This window comes from Typopeltis vanoorti, chromosome 24 (assembly GCF_054136105.1).
Source record: "Typopeltis vanoorti isolate ZY-2024b chromosome 24, IOZ_Tvanoo_1.0, whole genome shotgun sequence".
NCBI classification, from domain to species: domain Eukaryota; kingdom Metazoa; phylum Arthropoda; class Arachnida; order Uropygi; family Thelyphonidae; genus Typopeltis; species Typopeltis vanoorti.
The window spans coordinates 62,056,165-62,070,151 of NC_143572.1; positions in this window are offsets into that span (position 1 = coordinate 62,056,165).

The following is a 13,987-nucleotide window of genomic DNA, read 5'->3' on the forward strand; positions in this document are numbered from 1 at the left end:
AACAAACGTCTGACTGAACAATAAAATTTCCACAATACAGTATTATAAAGCATTTGGATGTCATATTGCTGGTTTTCAAATCCATGTTTCTTTCCAACCTTTCATAAATGGTATTTTAATTCATTAATTATAAAAATCAAAAGTCTTCCATTGCTGACAGGTGGTGGGTATTTTAAAAAAATAAGCTGTTCTTTTGTAAATAGTGGAATGCTCAACACATTACATAATCTGTACCAAATGCGTAGTGCAAAGTGGCAGCTGTAGAATGCATGTTAACAGTCACACTTAGAAATAGAAATGTAGAATGCATGTTAACAGTCACACTTAGAAATATAGAAATTTCATGAGAGGGAAAACTCAAAACATCATGAGAGGGAAAACTCAAAACAATGCTGACTGAATCAATCACCGCATTTCACCAAAAACAATGCTGATTACAGTAATGCATAAGTCATATTTCTATATACAAATAATAAAAAGGTGTCTTCTGTTATTACTAATTTTTTCTGAATTGTAGAGAGATATTCAAAATATTTTTTTAATTTTAATACAAATTAAAGATGCCAAGAAATTGTATTCTTTATTTTATCCTTTATTCATGTATAAGCAAACAAAGTTCGCATGTGAAGTAACTTTACGACTGTATATATACGCTAATGACATATTTACTTGTATATACATGCTAATGACTTCACACCAATTACTTTAGGATCCCATAATGCAACGCACAATGAATACAAGAGCATAATAACGCATACATTATACATTTCCTTTTACTGTATTATGTTGTCTGTAGGTGGTTATTGGCCAAACTAATCTTGTATGTCACGCAAACGAATTAGAGACCTCTAGAATATCATCACGAAGTACATACAAGGCACTGGTTTTTGTTGAAGATGCTTTGTTAAAGAATCACACCGATGTTCAGAGAATGGATTCTACTTTTTTTTTTTAATTCCTTTCAAGTTGTTCTTCGCCTAAGTGCTCTTCCTTACGGATTTGAAGCTTCGCCGTCTGAATGATATACACGTTAATTTAAAAAATAAAAATAAAAATATAAACTATGTTCTATCCACCAACGATCTTCCCAACTACACAGAGAAAAGAAATATGGTGCCTTTATCGTTAATTTACTGGAGAAAATCCAGTTTGGTTTATCAGATAATAACAATTCGTTTTGAAAAGCCATTTTTTTTTGAAAGAATTGGTTGAACCAATTCTTCTTTCAAAATAAATATTCAAGAATTCATTCCCACAAGAGGACTTCCATAGAACTTCCATCCCTTATATCAAAGATTCAATGTTTCTCGTAGACTTAAGAGATTTCATAATTCATCTATGTTTAAACCTATTAACCAAACGAAATCTTATTGTTGCCATCTACCAAGAATAGGAGACAACCTTTGCTGCTATTTGGAATCGTTTCACTTCTAAATTTCTGTCAAACAGGGCTCATCCGTGACTAAACGCATTTCTGAACACCAATTTGTATTGAATCCAAAAAAAAAAAAAAAAAGTCCTAAATCTGGCCTTAACATACAGTTACCAATACTAACCAAAGGATTCTCTGGGATGATGCTGAACAGTTGCCCTCATAAATTAGATCTTCTTTTTAAACAGTGTTGCGTACCGTCTCAACCTCATTCTCAATGACGAGATTGTTATGCCCAAAATTTGGGAAATTGTTATCGCTAATTTATATTTATATGGGTTTCTCTTAATACAGTTACATATACCCACACACCTATTTCGGATCCTAACACTATTATATTTACTTCGCTCTCTCGACACTGCACATGAGAAAGATACCATTCTTCATGCACCTACATTGCTATTATTTCAATTTCCCAATTCCAGTTTGTTACACTGATTGTGGTTTAAGAAACTTAAACCGAAAGATTAATTTTTTTAACTGTGCACATCTGTATTTTTTATGCTTGGTTATGAATTCCCAGTCACCTCTACATCAAGGAAGAGTAGTATTCAGTACCGAGAACAAGTGATATTTGTAGGCTCATAATATGCAATACACCCAATTCTCCATTTACATAGTAGATTGGTTCCAGCAAAAATCGTGTAAATAAAAACCTTGTAAAAAAGAATACAGTGCATATGAAAAAATAGAAGAATGGTTCCAGATGTGAAAATCCGATAAGAACTATAAGTTATTTTCATGAAAAACACATGCAAGAGGTCTGATGGCCGTGTAGGCCCCACTTGCAACGAGGACCAATGGTGGATATATGGTATTTTAGGGAGGTAGGTTTTCACTCTGTGGCCAAGTGAGTTCTTGACACTCCTTTCCCCATTTAGTAGGGCATTACAAGTTTAAACATTGCTAGTAGACCACCTCAGTCTACAGGATGTTTTGCTGACAGGCCCCTAGCCCTGCGGGATTAAATTAGTAGGCCAAAAGGTTTACTTCACTGCGAAGACTCCCACATTCTTTACTGCTCTCAAACAGTTCCAGCCGGCAGGAGACGCCACCTCGATATGGAAAACATCAAGGAGCAGATCCGGATCCTTAATAAGGAGCAGTCACTAGAGGTACTGAAGTTCGTAATGGACAAGCTTGAATCCGACTGGTCGAGTTTTATAAAGCAGTGCACTCAAACTAACGATTAGGATGGGGAGTAAGAGGAGGTAACACAAGGAGAATTTACAGGGGGAGTATTCAAACAAAAGAGCCGGAACTACAGAAGACCAAATGGATGAAGACTCACCAACACCGGATGTCCCGAGGAACACCTAAAAGGTCCCTCCCCTGTTATATTAAGAGACATGGATAAATGGACCAGTGTTTCATCAGCCTTTTGGGAACCTAACTTCTCATATTTCTGGGCTAAAAAGTTGGAGGAAGGAATCAAAATCCAGCCTGTCTCATAATTGACTATAGACAAATGGCAAAGCTAATGGACAACAAAAGTCTTCCTTATCATACCTAGTGAAAGTTTTACCTAGTGAAAAGAATTTGAAAGTGGTGCTTCGTGGGGTCATCGAAGGTGTCACCCCCTGAAGAAATCACCGCTAACCTTATGAGTCAGGGCCTGACCCCAGTCAAAGTGAGCAGAATGCTCAGGTCAGATAAACAGCCTATGCCACTGGTGCTGGTAGAGATTGAAAAGATGCAAAAAAAGATATACGAACTGACTGCTATCTGTGGCATCAGAATTTCTACTGAGCAGCTAAGGAAAAAGTCTTGTCAGCTGGGCAGTGCAATAGGTGCAAAAGGTTTGACCATGCCCAAAAACTATGCAAGGCCAACTTCAGGTGTCTAAAATGCGGCGAGGGCTACCAGACTATCACATGCACCAAACCAAGATCCACGCCAGCTAACTGTGGAGGACCTCACCCTGACCTACAAGGGGTGCATTGCACACCCAAAGAACCGCGGTTCAGAAAAAGCTGCCTTTCCACCACCCCGCAGCGACACTCAAGGCAGGTGCACAGGTCCCCCTCCCACTGGTTCAAATAATCTCTAATTCGACAACTCAGGAAGGAAAACAAACTTCAGCAGTGACTAAAACTTATGCCGAGGCCACACGAGCTAGGGCCATTCCATCTCATGAACAAATAAGCTCCAATCTAACATCGGTATTAACTGCCTCACTACCTACCATGTTACAGGAATTCAGCATGACAAATCCTTCGCCATCCTCCACTAAAAGATTCCTGTAAGGTACCCATTCAATTCTGACAGCTCTCAATCATGAATAAAAGGAAATATAAGCCTAAATCCCTCATCATCAGTGCGTGAAATGCAAATGCAAATAGTCTGAGCAACAAAATCTTGGAACTGCAAGAGTTTACTCACAGATACAATCCTGATATAGTTTTAGTAAATGAAACACATCTCAGGCCAGCTAATAGCCCTAAATGACGGGGCTTCATGATGTATAAAACAGACAGACTTACCGCAAGTGGAGGAGGCACAGCCGTATACACCATCAAAAATTATTTAATCCATAACATCCTAACCAACCCACAAACAAAGAACCTTGAGATAAAAGGTATTGAAGTTCATACTAACAATATCAGCAGCATCAAAATCTACGCCGCATACAACCCACCTAGGATCCCACTGTTGGCATCTGATTTTGACTCCATTCTCGGCTCTACTGACTCCATTATTATGGCTGGAGACATCAATGCCAAACACAGAACTTGGTTCAGCTCCATAATCAACAATAAAGGTCGTACACTAAACAATTATTCAACATAAAACTCACTAGTTATAGCCGGACCTACTGAGCCCACCCATCACAGCCCAGGTGGAAGCTCAGACGCACTTGACATAGTAATCCTCAGAAACATTAGATACCAGTATCAGCTGGAAACACTAATCGAACTGTCTTCCGACCACAACCCCATCCTGCTTAAGCTCGGTACGTTCGAGCAACTCACTCCTCCGCACCCATTTATACTTTGGGACAAACTCTATAGAATTCTGCCAGAGCACATCGGCCCAGCTCCTGTTATTCACAATAAAGAGGAGATAGACTTTGCTGTTAACATCCTAACCTGTCAGATCAAAAAAAGCAATAAACAGTCACCCAAACTACAGTCTTTCACCCAATCAGGCGTCTTCCCCGAGGAAATCATGGACCTAATAAGAGCAAAAAACAAAGCTCGAAAAAGATACCACAACACCAGAGTTCCACAAGATAAAATCATAAAACAAAACAAAACAGATTAAATTGGCAAGTCCGTGAAGCTCTTCAAAAGCGCAGAAACCATGATTGGGAAACCAAACTGACCAGTTGAACCCAGAGGACAACTCCATCTGGAAATTCTTGAGATCTCTTCGCACTAAAAGGCAACTTATATACCCCCAATACAGACCAAGAAGAGGAATAGCCTACACAAACAAAGAAAAAGCTCTAATAGATAACTTGGAAACACAATGTAACCCCTCTTATGAAAATTTAAACATCAACCTTATCTACAAAATTGACCGCTGTGTCAAGCAAGTCTTAGGACAACAAAAGGATAATTCAGAACCAATCACACCTACTTCTCCAACAGAAATAACAAGTATTATAGCCCATCTGAACAACAAAATGGCTCCAGGTTTAAATGGCATCAGCAACAGAATCATCAAATTACTACCCAGAGAATCTATAATTCATTTAGTCAACATAATCAACGCTACTCTCAGATTTCAGCACTTTCCCACAACCTGGAAGACTGCCGACATCATTCCTATCAAAACGATTGGAAAGAACCCCCAACTCCCAGAAAGCTACAGACCTATCAGTCTCCTACCCTGTCTTGGTAAGGTCGCTGGAAAAGTTATACTCACAAGGCTTCAATATGTATGAAACGGACAAGTTAGGAATCATTCCAAATGAACAATTTGCAATCCGCAAAGACCATAATACTGTACAACAGATACATACACTGGTTGAACAAATCACAAAAGGCTGCAATTGGAATCTCCATACAGCTGCAGTCTTCATGGATGTTGCAAAGGCTTTTGACAAGGTGTGGCATGAGGGCCTGTTTTATAAACTTATAGAATTCAATCTGCCAATTAAGCTAATAAAAATAATAGATGCATACCTCAAAGACAGATTTATGCAAATCAAAATAAATGAAATTGCATCAACTAGACGCAAAATCCTGGCTGGTGTGTCTCATGGCTCTCTCTTCTATCCCCTTTTTCAATTTACATAGCTAACATTCCCCCAAACCCTACTACAACCACCACTGCTCTACTAGCAAGATCACTCAGCCTCTGACTGGATCAGTAGACTCCAAAGCAATATTCATATACTAGAAAAGTGGCTGATGGACTGGAGGATACAAGTAAACTCCCACAGAAGTTCAGCAATAATGTTTTCCAGAAAGAAGATCCAGAGCAAGAAGAACATACACCTATTAGGAGTCAAGATTCCATGGCAGACTGAAGTTAAATACCCTGGCATGATACTTGACAAAAAACTTTCAATTCAGCAATCACAAAAAACATATTGGTTTGAAGACATCTAAAGCAATACCCCCATGACCAACAGCAGAAGCAAGCTGGATGTACGTAAGAAACTACTAATATATAAGATGGTAATACCCGAATCATCACTTACGCATCTCCTACCTGGAGCCATACCTCGAATACAAATATTCAAAAACTGCACAGAATACAGAACAAATGCCCAAGGATGATTCTGGACGCCCCGTGTTTCAAAAAAACTCCCAGATTCAAAGAGAAGTCCACATTCCTTGTATTTCCTCCCTTCTCCACGCTCTAGAAGAAAAGTTCTTCATCAAGGCAAGTAATCATCCAAACCCGCTGATCAAACAAGCTTCGGACTACAATGAAGCGGAATACTACAAATATAAAAGACGCAAATCAATCTTACGCTCAGCTGAATGCCGCTAATCTCAATGCCCTTACAGGGCGAACCTAGAGCTCAATAACACTCCACTCAAAGAACTTCCCTCAAAGACAAAGGGGAATATGAAAAGCATTAGTGCTTTTCATATTCATAAACCAGTCATGTTCTGCGTTTTTAACAAAAAAGTAACATTTAAAAAGTAATTTTGGAGATCATTTTGTTATTCATAAAATTGATAAAAGTAATTGATTAATTATTAATGCTTTTATTTCGCTTTTTATTTATTTTCAAAAAATGATCTTTCAAGAAAGATCATTTATTGAAACATAAATCACTTTTTAATTGCGTGAATATTTAATTGAATGAATAAAAAAATCCACTTATCTATGAAAGTTAATCATCCATATTTTCCTTCATGTCATGAAAAAAATCTAAAAGCTGATTATTAATGTTTTTTAAGCGGTTTTTTTTTTGACAAAAAAAACCCTAGCCGAAACCAATTTTTTTTTGTCTCCGATAAATTCATCAAAACTGACTGCAGAACCTACACTTTATCAGACAAATAATATACTGCGTTAGGGTTTTGGATCACGAAATGGCGACACTTGTCTTCCTCTCTTCGCCGGATGCCATTTATTAGAGATAGTTTTGAGCCAGCTATCTGTACTTTGCTATCGAAAGGCCTCGCTACGCCCTTATAGGGAATAAAAGGCGTTAGCGGATTTATTTTTGCCATAGTGAAATGGAAAATGATACTCTTAATCCCCAGATGGCAGCATTATTTGTCACCCAAAAGATGTGCTAGTTGCTAGATTTTACTCGAAAATAAGTAACATGATAACTAAAACGAACGTATAATACCAATAAGTGCGGATGGCGAAAAAAAAAAAAAACTTGTTCATTACTTTGTATTTTTGTCAAAGCTATTGACAATATTAACCGTCAAACCCCATAAAAACAAACATTTTGCAGTATTTTAGAAGCTGAATATTGTAAAATGTTTATCAAACGTCTGTTTTTATCTTTTCATTACATGACACTTATAAATAATCATTACGGTAGAGGGCACTGCATGCCACAACCTACTGTTTACGCTGTGTAATCATCCATGTACATTTTGCGTTAGTGTCGATCATCTGCACACCGCGCCATCTAACGTCCAAATGAGCAGTTAACAAATACAAGCAGTATTGTCAGTTAATTGTTCTCTGGTTAATTTGTTTGTATGCGGATGAAAAACCGAAGTTACTTGGTGTAAAAACCCTGCTGCCCTCGTATGACTATTAAATATTACCAAGATAAATGGTTAGTGGTCAAGTGTCCATATGAGACTGTAAAAAACAGCCTTTGTATACACAGATAAAATTCCTAAAGCAAATCCATCAATAACGTAATTAAAATCATGTTTTCAGATTTCCAACAATGGAGAAGTCTCTCTAATGTTGCAGATCACGAACATGATACAATCGAAAAGTGCGTGTATTATTAATGTTAACGTGCGATTGGCAACTAGAGCTCATGACACATAAGATAAAATCAAAATTGCAACATTGTGCAGGAGTGCGTGAAGTGCTTGTTTTTTTACTGTGTAAGCCGTTTCCATGGCGACTTTTCGCTCATCGTTTAAATGGTATTTCTTCATGCATAACAAGGTTGGCAATCAAATAAGACACGAAACTTTATCCTAATAAAATGTTAACAGTTATTGAATCTCTAGGTAATGATGACGACAAAACGTGAACGCTAATAGTTCGCTTAACGTTAATACAGGGAGATCAAAATTAAAGTGGCTATGTTTAAGGCCTTGTGGCGCGCTATCCTTTAATCCAAATAATGTGAAACTTTGCGTGAATACATTGTGCATCATGCGGAAGAGATATCTAAGAAAAAAGTAGTTCCAAAATTCACCCACCAGGGGCGTTGTAAACATCAAATGCTTGGAATTTGCATATCACAACTCGGCAAATGCTAGGAGGGTATAAAAAGATGGACAGGGGATTTTCCCTTCGTTCTGGTTGTTAATACAATCCACAGTGATGGCACTAACCTTTCCCCAACGTGCTTTGCTCGTGAAGCTGTGCTAGCTAAACAACTGTAGTGATGTTGCTGAATCCGCGAATTTCGTTGGCTGAACGAATGCCAACGAGGTCCACTATTTGCAGGTGCTGTGCGATGAATGACTGGTCATGTTTGAAGAAACGGGCTCGTTGGGAGTTAGACCTGGAAGAGGTCGCAAACAAATCAGTCCAAATCAAGCGAATGAAGTTGCTACTACCGTTGTGGAGCAGACCATGAATGACAGCGTAGGTTCCTGGAGTGCACGTGCTATATCAAGCCAAATTGATGTGCCTTACAAAACTGTCAAGAAAGATTCTGCATTTCTACCCATTCAAGATAACCCTGACACAGAAGTGTTGCCCGTGAGACTTTGAAAGTCGACAAACATTCGCTTTACCATTCATTGATTCAGTGGAGGTGGACATTGCATGGCGGTGGATGATTTTGTGGGGAGATGAGGCTCACTTTCACCTGAACGGAGCTGTGATATCCACAGATGCCTAGTATGGACTCTTCAAAACCAGCACGCAATCTAACAGATACCTTTTCATTCACCCAAAACTACTGTCTCATGCTGGTTTACAGCTTTTATCATTGGACCATTCTTCTTTGAGGACATTCGCCAGTCGACTCCTTTGACCTACTCAGTTACTGTGGAGAGGTATCGCGATATGATAAACAATTTTGTCGGGCCACAGCTACAGCAGCGCCTGTGCATGGATTCAGTCATTTTCATGCAGGATGGGGCCTCTCCACACATCGGCCGTTCCGTACTGAATGTTCTTTGCGAACATTTACGGAAGCCAGAGTGACCAGTCATGCGTTTCCCATGCATGCTGCTTTGTTCACCTGCTTTGACACTCCTGTGACTTCTGGCCCTGGAAACTTCTCCAAAACAGTGTTTATCGGGATATCATCCCGATCATTATGAAAGACAGCAAAACGTAACATGGACGAAACATCAGTCCCAACCAACTGCGTCTTGCCGTTGAACGCACCGTGCAAAGGATGCAGCTTGTGACATACTGGAAAGGGAAGCACAGCCCGTGAATGCATAATAGAAATGAATACAAATGTGTCACTTATGCTTTTGTCACTTTTCTCCTTCTTACACACATAAAACAATTACTACATCTACATTTGGTACATCATATAGCGCCCCTATTGGTGAATTTAGGAACTACTTTTTTTGGTGGAAGTGAGGGAAGTATACTCATGAGTCGTAATTTTTGACTCATGAGTATATATTTTTCCTTTGTCTGCACGTGTTCATTTCACATATATTTGATGGAATATTCAGGAATTTGATGGGGTAGAAGGATTTTACTTAAAGCTGTTATGAGATCTCTGAGGCTCACTGATTTTGGCAGGACATGGTTCAAATTTCAAATATGAGACAAAGAGATTTATCACAGGACCACATCTCTGTTTTTTGCTCATCTTTTTCGAAAGTTTTTACTCTTGAAAACAAATAAATAAATAATCTCAATACAGTAAACCCTCGATTTAACGGACTAAGGGGTGTCCATTAATCAAAAGTCCGCTAAATCGCGAATTTTTTAAAATAAAAATATCTGTAACATTATACTGTAATTTTATCAATATTAGCATTCTAATAACAAAAAAAAAGTTTTACTCACACTTTTAGATAAGTTAATGTGAAGTTAATGTTCGATGTTGAGACGCTTGGTTTAGGCAATCCTGCTTTGAAAAAACTATCAAGATTTTTTTTGAACTTTTGAATTCTGCTGTTTTTTTTATAATTAACTCCCTAAAAGTGCGATTGGTGTGATCACGTCCTAATCATTCGCCAAACATGTTTTATGAGCGGTAGCTCATTTATGTCGGCTAAATTACTACAGTGTTTTTCCAACATATTCGCCTATTCGCCAAAAGTTGTTTAAAATAACAGGAAATTAATAACAAAAAATAACATTTAATTTAATTATAAGCAAATATTGATTAAAGGCATTTTAAAATGGGTGTTAATTTTCACATGTTGCATACGGACCGGAAATTTTGTCCGTTAAATCGAGGTCCGTTAAACCGAGGGTTTACTGTACTTTAAGCAAGAGATTCCTTTTGGTTTTAATCAACAGCTTAAATAAATCTCGAATTAGAAAAAAAAAAGTTAAAATGTAATTTCAAATGTTTTCAACAGAAAACTGTGATTTTTAGGTAATTAAAATATATAATTTTACTAAACGATCTTCGTGAGATCATACTTCAGTGATGGCTAATTATTCTTGAGTTTTGTTAGCATCGGAGTGATTCTTTTCCCCTTAAAATGTGCAGGAGTGAATTGAGATTTCTAGTTATGTAACAAGTATAAAATAAAAACCTCAAATCTTGCTACATCTCTCTGTTTTCATGTTTCGCTGTAAAGTATAAGCTGTTTTAGCTATTATTTTATTTCTTTGGTGATGATAATGGCATGCAAAATTCAAAGTATGGATGATGTTGCTCCAGTAAAAAGAAGACACGTAAACTTATTACACTCTCAGGTTAAAATGATTAAATTTAATGATGATGGCATATCGAACACAGAGAGAGGCTTCAGGCTACTCTTACCTCGCACTGTTGTTGTTACAGTTGCTAAAAAAAAGATTTAAAAGTGCTAACCAGTTAATGCCAGAGATAAGTAAACCTCACAATCTTTTTGCCGAAATGGAATAACTTTTATTGGTGTAGATTAATGACCGTAAACCCGAAGTATTCAAAAATTTTGTCTGCATAGCTGACGTAAATAAATGCTGAAAAAGAGAGCCAAAAGGCTTCACTTCGGCGATGCAAAATTATTCAAAGTAAGTGGATATTGAATCCAACATTATTTCAAATCCGAATATAGAAACTACAAGAGTTTCGTACCGAATATAGAAACTATAAAAGTTTCAGCGGATCCAAGCGTAAGCAAACCTTTCATGACAGGTGCAACTCCTAGTAAAGGTGGAGCAAGTTCCGATCACTATCCTTAGTATTTCCTATAATGCAAAACACATCTCCTAGCGGACATGCATGATGCTATACATTATGGGGGAAGTCACTACCCAGACCGGTTTCGACCTTTGTATAGGTGAAGCGGGCTCTAAAAATTAGACGATCCCGAAAAATCGCCCAACTCAGCGTTGTTCCACTCAGTGACAGGCTGACCCCGTCACCGAGAAGAACTTCTCAGCATTGGCTCTACCCGGTGTCAGACTCACCCCAATACCAAGCAGAGCCTCTCGGAGACAGACCCGAACGGTTTCGACCTTTGTTGAGGCCTCGTCAACAAAGAGGGAGCCAGACCTAGATCCAGATGTAAATGTTCAGGTTGAAGTGATGCAGAACTTATACTTTACCATACGAGTTGCCAAAAAAAGGTGTCACATCATAAAAGGCACTAAGAATTACTAAAAAAGAGAGCCAAAAAGGCTTCACTTCGGCGATGCAAAATTATTCAAATTAAGTAGATATTGAATCCAACATTATTTCAAATCCGAATAGAGAAACTACAAGAGTTTCGTACCGAATATAGAAATTATAAAAGTTTCGGCTGATCCAAGCGTAAGCAAACCTTTCATGACAGGGGCAAATGATTTATGTACTGAAATTCATTTTATTATGGCATTTACTGAAATAAATATTCTTCAGGATTCAATACATCATCAATCATAAAAACATAAAACAGGCCTACAACATGGAATGTTGCAGGCCTGTTCACAAATTGGGCCATCGTCAACAATAAGCGATACCGTTTTCAGATGGACGCGTATGGAGTCAACTGCAAATGCTACCTTTACATATCGGTGAGTGGACGACCCACCACACTCACCAATATGTAAAGGGTAACATCTAAAAACCGCCATTTGTCGGTCGATACGTTAAATACGGAGTTCTGCGCATCTGCGCGACAACAACATTCCGAACCGAGACTCAAACGTGGGTTTGAATGGTAGGATCGCAATATGCAAGCCTAACATTATCCGAACCAACATACAGCGTCGTCTTCAGCAGTGCAAAGAACGCGTACAGTAGGAATCTTGGAAAGCTGTGTTATGGGACGACGAATAACGCTACACCCTCTACTGAGCAGATGGAAGTGTAGGGATGTGGGGGATGTCCGGTGAACGTTTCTTACCAGTGTATCTGTCCACAACTAGGAAATCCGGAGGTGGTTGTGTGAAGGAATGTTTTTCTGGTTTGGCTTCTTACCTCTGTTTGTGGTATCACAAACATTAAACTCCGAGAAGTATCTGAACATTTTGGACAATGCAATCCTTCCTACTTTGTGGCGTTTCTACGGAACTGACCACTGTCTCCTTCCGCGAAATAGTGCACCATGTGAAAAGGCCGCTGCTTTGTAACTGGGTGGTTTGTGGACATGAACGTCATCACACTCGACTAGCCCCCCACAGAACGCTGATCTCAACCCTATTAACAATCTGGAGCTCGCATCGTTAATTTTGCAGCGTACGACGCGGTATATCTGAGAGATACATTCATTACTAGTATGTGCTAAACTGCAATAAAATATAAAGAAAAAACACTGCAAAAATGATATATGATGGTAAAAATTAAATGAATATTAAATCCAACATTATTTCATAGCCGAATATAGAAACTACAAGAGTTTCGTGCCGAATATATAGAAACTAAAAGTTTTGGCGGATGCAAGCGTAAGAAGTGCCTTATGGGCAACTCGTAGTAAAGGTGGAGCAAGCTCCAGAGCGCTCTCCGTAGTATTTTCATAAATGTAAAGCACATCTTCTAGAGTACAGGCATGACAAAAATAAGCCTTTAGCTCTCTATTTCAGTAATACATGATAGTTTATTTATTTTTTAGCTACAATCTAGAAATTATTGAACAAAGAATAAAAAAACAACGACTAAATCATACTATACTGATATCGGAGGTCGCGGTATCTCTGAGATACAATTTACTATGAAATATCACACACATTTGCATAACACGTGTTAAACCAAACTGACAGAAAAAAAAAGTGCGGAATATCACTCGTAACATATGAATGCACAGCTCATGACCTAAAAGCAATACACTGAATTGTGTAAGAATATTTATATTAAACATTTTGCATGTATCTGTCAGATCAGATGCGAGTTCCGCAGGGTTAAACATGTGTGGGATGAATGGGAACGACGGGTGAGGTTAAGGGATGTCCATCCAGAATCTCATTACATGCCTACAAGAAGAATGGTCCAAAATTCCTCAGTGATCGCTATCGTATGATAAATATGCTGGGATTGCTACAGTAATTGCAGGGAAAGGATGTCCTACTTTTTTGTTTTTATTCCATTTTTATTTATGTAACTTCCTATTTGTCGTATTCATTTTGTTGACGCAATCCGTCTCACGAAATATGCTTGTTTTGTATTAATTCTTTTTTTAAGTACCGTATTTTTCGCCTTATAACACGCACCGTTGTGTTGGACGTGTTACATTTTTCATGTCGAATATTTGGAAGAAAAATATTTCTTCGCAATAGAAATATAAATATTTCTTATAAATATTATTATTATTATTATTTAAATTTTAAATTGTAATACATGCAATATCCGTTTATTAGATAAAAAAAAACAATTATTCTTTAAAA